The sequence below is a fragment of the Sturnus vulgaris genome, chromosome 9, assembly GCF_052056855.1.
Source record: "Sturnus vulgaris isolate bStuVul1 chromosome 9, bStuVul1.hap1, whole genome shotgun sequence".
Taxonomy (NCBI): domain Eukaryota; kingdom Metazoa; phylum Chordata; class Aves; order Passeriformes; family Sturnidae; genus Sturnus; species Sturnus vulgaris.
The window spans coordinates 1,624,038-1,630,164 of record NC_142251.1 but is presented as its reverse complement, the minus strand read 5'-3'; the positions used below and the strand labels follow the sequence as shown (position 1 = coordinate 1,630,164).

The window sequence follows — 6,127 nt, the reverse complement described above, 5'->3', positions numbered from 1 at the left end:
TGAAAGACAGGGCTGGGCCAGAGCCCACAAGCACTTCAGACACAGCATCTTTTTTTAACCTGCTAACCTCTTTTTGAGGGAAAAAAAAAACCCCTTATGAGCCATGGCTGGGCTAGGACAGGGAGAGCCTTATCCTTGATTTTCCCCCTCCATTTTCTCTGCTCTAACACAAAATCTTGGAATAGTTTGTGTTGGAGGGACCTTAAAACTCATCCAGTGCCACCCCTACCATGGGCAGGGACACCTCCCTCTGTCCCAGGTTGCTCCAGCCCTGCCCAACCTCCCTGAACACTTTCAGTCACGTTTTCCTCTCCCCCTTTGCCATCTGAATTTACTTCCAAGGCTTCTTTTAGGCTGGTGTTTGATTTTCTATAACTTTGGGGTTTTTCTTTTTTTTTTTAACTCCCAAACTTCAGCAACGTCTCTGAATTCGCTGCTCCAACATCTCTGCTGCAATTTGCTCATAATCACAGGCTGTGCCAGCAGCTCCTTACTCACAGTGGGCTGCTGTGTTAGAGAGATTTGGGTTCTCACAGCTGCTGGGATGGTGAGATGCTGCAGGCAGGTTAATGTCTATCATCAAGGCCATTATGTGGATGAATTTCCTGCAGGGGCAGGGAGCAGAAGCATTGCTGTGGTGGCAGGAGGTGGTGGTGGCACCCAGGCAGGTGTGGGCAGGTGCTGGGGCTCCTCTCCAGCCTCACCCTGGGCTATGATTTGTGTGCAGCTCAATTTGGTTTTGCTGAGCAAAAAAAAAAAAAAAGAAAAAAAGAAAAAAAGCTGCTCGTGGACAGCCAGACAATGCCTTTATTTACAGGTTTTCTGCAATATTCAGCCATTTCCACTCTGCAGCTACTCTGATTTTAGCCCAGAGCATTAAATTGTATTAATGGCCTCTATCAGTTTCCAGGAGGTTCTTCCCAAACACATGGGCTGGATCAAGGGCTGGCTCTGGGATTTGGGAGCTGATTTTTAAGGGATCTGTCTCAGCCAGAGTTTTTTTTTCTTCCATTCACTCTCACTGCCTCAATTTTACAGGTGCTCTGAACAACACACCTGGCACTTGAGCAGCAAAAAAACCCTCAGGTCTTAATGTGGCCCTTGAATTCTATTTATAGAATATATATTTTAAAATAACCTCTTTATTTAATAAGGACTGTTTGGTGCTTGTTCCAGAACAAAATTTTAAAAATTTCTGTGTTGGGTGTGATGCTCTGTTCCAAACCTGAACTCCACACTTGGATCTCTCTTGTTCATCTGAGCACTCCAGGCTGATAAATTCCTAATTTCTCCCAGCTCACTGCAAAGCCATTTTTCTTTGCCAACTATGAAATTACAACAGCTTAAAGAACCAAATCCACCCCTCAGGTGTGCTTGTGATTCCGAGTGATTTGGCAATTGAAGTTGCTCCTGAACTGGGGGATGTGATTTATCTTTCATGCAGGCTGCAGATGGATAATTGGGGACAAGGATTAGGGAGCAGTGTAAGACACAGACAGGAAAATAAGGTGCTTGGGATTTTGGCTTAATAAGAGCAAAGAGAAAACCACCACCCACCTTCTGTACATATTTTTTTTTTTTTAATAGTGAAAATATTAATATTATAAATGTTTTAGACTTCTTCCAGTGATGCCAAAGTTGAAACTCCCAAGGTGGGCAGTGGTTGGGAATAATTCAGTTGGGAAAAGAGATCTGAATTCCTCAGGAAGGAGAAGGGTGGGGTAAAATCCATCTCAGGGAAAAGAATGTGCTGCTGGGTTTTGGTGGGACAGAAGAATCTCCTGTCTGTAAAATTCAGGGTCAGAGCCTGAAGGTGAAATCCTTGAGGTGCCCTGGCCATGTCCAAGCTCGTTGGGCCTTCCCAGATGTCTGCCTGCTCCTATGTTCATTTTTTTTCTTTTTTCCCTGGTTTTAAATGATGGTTTCCTGTGGGGCAGAGCAGCTGCTGTTTGCAGCTGAGGAGTGGAACAGTCTGGATGGACAATCCAGTGTCACCAGTGATGGGGACACTGGGAACTGGTTTGTCTGTCTGGCAGGGTGATTGCTGTGGGGAGCTGAACTGAAAATCATGGAATTATTAATGCTGGAAAAATTCTCTCAGGTCATCGAGTCCAACCATGCCCAGCACTGCCAAGGCCACCAGTGCCCCATGTCCCCAAGTGCCACATCCACAGGGATTTTAAATCCCTCCAGGCATGGGGAGCTGCTGTTTGTTTTTTTAATTAATTTCCTTAGATTAATGCAAAGTAGTAGATCTTCAAGCATCTTCTCTTAATGCAGATTTGCAGCCTCATAAACACCCTCCTGCAAGGAAAAGAATCAGTGCTTGCAGCTTTGCTCAAACTCCCAAGTTCTTCTGATTATTGGCTTAATATTTTCTTTTTTGGACTGGTGTTGCTCAGTGTGGAAAGGGAAGCAAAAGCCAGGAGCCAGAAGCACAGGGCTGCTGCTGGAAGGCAGGAGCTCCTCATGGATGGCAGGGAGCTGGCACAGAGGGGATCCAAGGGGCTCTCTGAGTTGAATCCTGGAATGGTTTGGGTTGGAAAGGGCCTTAAAGCTCATCCAGTGCCACCCCTGCCATGGCAGGGACATTTCCACTGTCCCAGGCTGCTCCAGCCCAGCCTTGGGCACTGCCAGGGATCCAGGGGATCTGGGAATTCCAGCCCAGCCAGGAATTCCTCCCCAATATCCCATCTAAATCCATCTTCTTTCAGCTCACAGCCATTCCCTGTGTGCTGTCCCTGCCTGCCTTGTCCCCAGTCCCTCCCCAGCTCTCCTGGAGCCCCTTCAGGCCCTGCCAGGGGCTCTCAGCTCTCCCTGGATCCTTCTCCTGTCCAGGTGAGCACCCCCAGCTCTCCCAGCCTGGCTCCAGAGGGGCTCCAGCCCTGCAGCAGCTCCATGGATTCCTCTGGACCATCCCAAGCCCAGGGATGGGGGATTTGTGTCCTGGGAAATTCTGTGGGATCCCAGCACTCATCCGGGGGGGTCTCTGTGCTCCTGTTCACCAGCTCCTCCTGCAAATGGGCTGGGCTCGGGATGGAGGTTTGGGAATGGTGCAAAGAGAGACCTGAGCTGGACTCACAGGACACAAAACATCCCAAATTCCAAACGCAGACTCCCAGAAAAGCATCCATGCAGAGCTGCTTCTGTCTCCTCCTTTTTAAGTTGCTGCAAGTGCTCACAAGATGAGAAACAGGCAGTGAAGAAGCCAATTTATTTGGGTTTTTGCTGTGGCATTCAATTCTTTTTTAGCAGCTGGCTGAGCATTGAAAGAAGAGGTTCTAGGAAATAAGATGCAAAAGGAACTGTAAGGATAGTTGTTATGAAAGGAAAAAAAAAATCCCTTTTTGTGCTATTCTGTGGTGTTTATAATCTAGATAAGATAGGAAAGAGTTTTTCAACAGTTGGAACTTTGACTTGCTTGTGCTCTGTGCTTGCTCAGGAGGAGTAACCACGAAAGAAAAGCACCCAAAAGAAACGACAAGTGGTGAAATTGAGATTTCTTGAGCTGTTTTACACTTGCAAACATCATGTCTTGTGCTCTGGTGATTCCTTTTCACTGAGTCAGAAGAGAGACATCTCCATGTCACTGGCACGGGGACAAAGCCCGGCCTGACAATGTTGTCTTGTGTTCCCAGTTTTCAAACAGGGGAGGTTGGGTTTAACGACTCCTTTGTTTGCTTGGTGTGTTTTGGACCCTTGAATGGTTTGGTGTTGGCAAGGAGTTTTGTCTTTTTTTTAGTTGTTTTGACAGGGAGGAGAAGCAGAGAGAGAATGTCATCAACTTCAAAGCCACGCTGGTGGCTCAGCTTGCAGGATGAGTTTTGAGAGGGAAATTTTATAACAAATTAAATAAATGAGTGGTAATTCCCCTCCTCCCCTCTCAATATTCTGCAAAAAACCCGAGTAAAACTCCCTCTTTGTGGAAATCCTCCACATTTTTGGTGCAAGCTGCATTCCTCAGTTTCCATTTCTCAAGCAAGAGCAGAAATACCTTAATTCTTCAACTTTCCATGAAGTTTCCATTTAAGCAGCCTCAAAAGAACCTTTGGATAAAAAGCCTTGGGCTCATGCAATGTTAGTTCTGGAATTTTATCCCAGCAAAGCACAAAAAGAGGTCCTTGAGCTTCCCTACCCCAAAGTTTGCTGCCAGAGGAGGTCAGGAACCCTCTGCTGCCCAACAGAAGCACAGAATTATGGAATTGCTCAGGTTGGAAAAGCCCTCTCAGACCATCCAGTCCAACATTCCTCGTGTCCCCAAGTGCCACATCCACGTGGCTTTTAAATCCTTCCAGGGATGTCTCCTGCCAGGGCTGGACAACACTTTTGGGGAAGAAATTTTCCCAATAAACCTTCCTTTTTTTTTTGGAGGCATTTCCCATCTCTTCCAGGCAAAAACCTGGATGGGGCAGTACAGGTGAATTGCTGGAAAGCTGCAGTTAAAAAAAAAAAACCCAAACAAAAACCTCAGAAGCAACAACTGCCAGCTCAGCTGAATAAATTATTGAAGATATCTTGATGCTGGGGATGTCTCTGTGCCTCATGATTGTCTGCTTAGGAGAGAAATATTCTGGCTTTACCCTTTGGTAAAACACATGTTTTGATGATTTTTTTAATGGAATAACACTTTAAGGTATCTGTGCTCAGTCTCGTAGGGAACCTAACTCCACCAGGAATCTGGGACAGTGGAGGAGGAGGAGGGCACAGATGGGACTGGTAGCAAAAAATTAGCTAAAAAATAATCAGTGTTTAGGGTCTGTGTGAGTCTGAGGAACTTTCCCAGTAATTTCTGCAGATTTTCCCTGTGAATGCCCCTTTATCACTGTTTTAGTTGTCTCTGCTGGGGGTGATTCCTCTCCCAAACCTTCATTAAAACCTTCATTGATGTAATTCTGACACTTGAGCTATGTCTCATCCAAGACAGGATGCCAGTGCCTAAAGCAGCATCAATGCTTTAGTCTTGGCTTAAATGTGGTAAAGCTCAGCTGTCCAGATGAAAAATATGTGCTGGAAGGAAGGTTTAGGTTTCAGGATGTGATTTTTGTGCCCTTAAAACATAATTAGAAGCAGAGAATGAGAGGATTTGTGTTGGGAGGGATTTGAAAGCCCACTTCACCATCCCAGGCTGCTCCAAGCCCAGCTGGCAAATCTCTCAGATCTCTCCACTATTGATGAGCACTGGGGGCAGAGATTTGCTTTTAGGAGCTCCTGCCACCCCTGCCTTGAACAGGGAAGGTTAAATCCCCCTTTGCAACTCCCTGAAAGGTGGAATGTGGGGAGCTGGGGGTACCCAGGGCTGTGAATCCTCTGCTCTGCCTGGGTAGGTGTGCACCCAACACCTCTCCATCCATCATCAACCCTTTCAAGGATGCTCCAACGCTGTTGTTGAAGGAATTTCTGCTCCAGGGCTGCTCCTCTTCCTCTTCAGACACCTCCATGCCATCAGTGGGATCCTGGAGTTGGGGCATTGTGGCTTTGCTGGCTGCAGGCTGGTGGGAGAGCACGTCCCACATGAGGCAGGCTCTGCTGGGAGAGCTGGCTGTGGGAGGAACGTGAGCTGAGCTGCTGGGGAGGGGGGGAGAGGCACAAAAAAACAGCTTTTCTTTTTTCTTTTTTTTTTTTTTTCGTTTTTTTTTTTTTTTTTGCTGAGTGTTCTTTAAAAACAATCCAGGCTTTGTCGGTGAAGCCACAACAACAGCGGCTCGACTCCTTTCAGTGCAGGGAAATTTAAAAGGGCCATTTCTGCCCAGGCAGCCTCCACCTTTATCTCAGGGGGTAAAACAAGCAAAAATCCCTACTTTTCCCCCAAAAAATACTTTGTGGGAAGGGAAAGGCTGCAACAAGCAAATAAAACCATCTAGAAATGGGGAATTTGGGACACAAACACAGGAACAAAGAATTGTAGTGCCAGGCTCTTGTGGTAGCATTGGAAGAGAATTCAGAGGGGATTTAATATTCCCAAACCTCTGTTTTTGGGAAGGTGGGAGATGAAGTTTTAATGCATTTCCACGTGGAATGGGGAGCTGGAATGAGATGATCTTTCAAATCCCAAACCATTCTGTGATTCCACGATGAGGAACAGGGAATATTTAGATCCTTCTTCACTCCACCCCTAACAAAAGCACAG

At 46.4% G+C, this 6,127-nt stretch overlaps 1 protein-coding gene across 1 annotated transcript in view; it reads left to right on the top strand.

The window, feature by feature from the left end:
• DNAJC6 (DnaJ heat shock protein family (Hsp40) member C6) overlaps positions 1–6,127 on the top strand; it is a 34,239-nt gene that overhangs the window by 1,069 nt on the left and 27,043 nt on the right. The gene's annotated exons all lie outside the window — the stretch shown is intronic.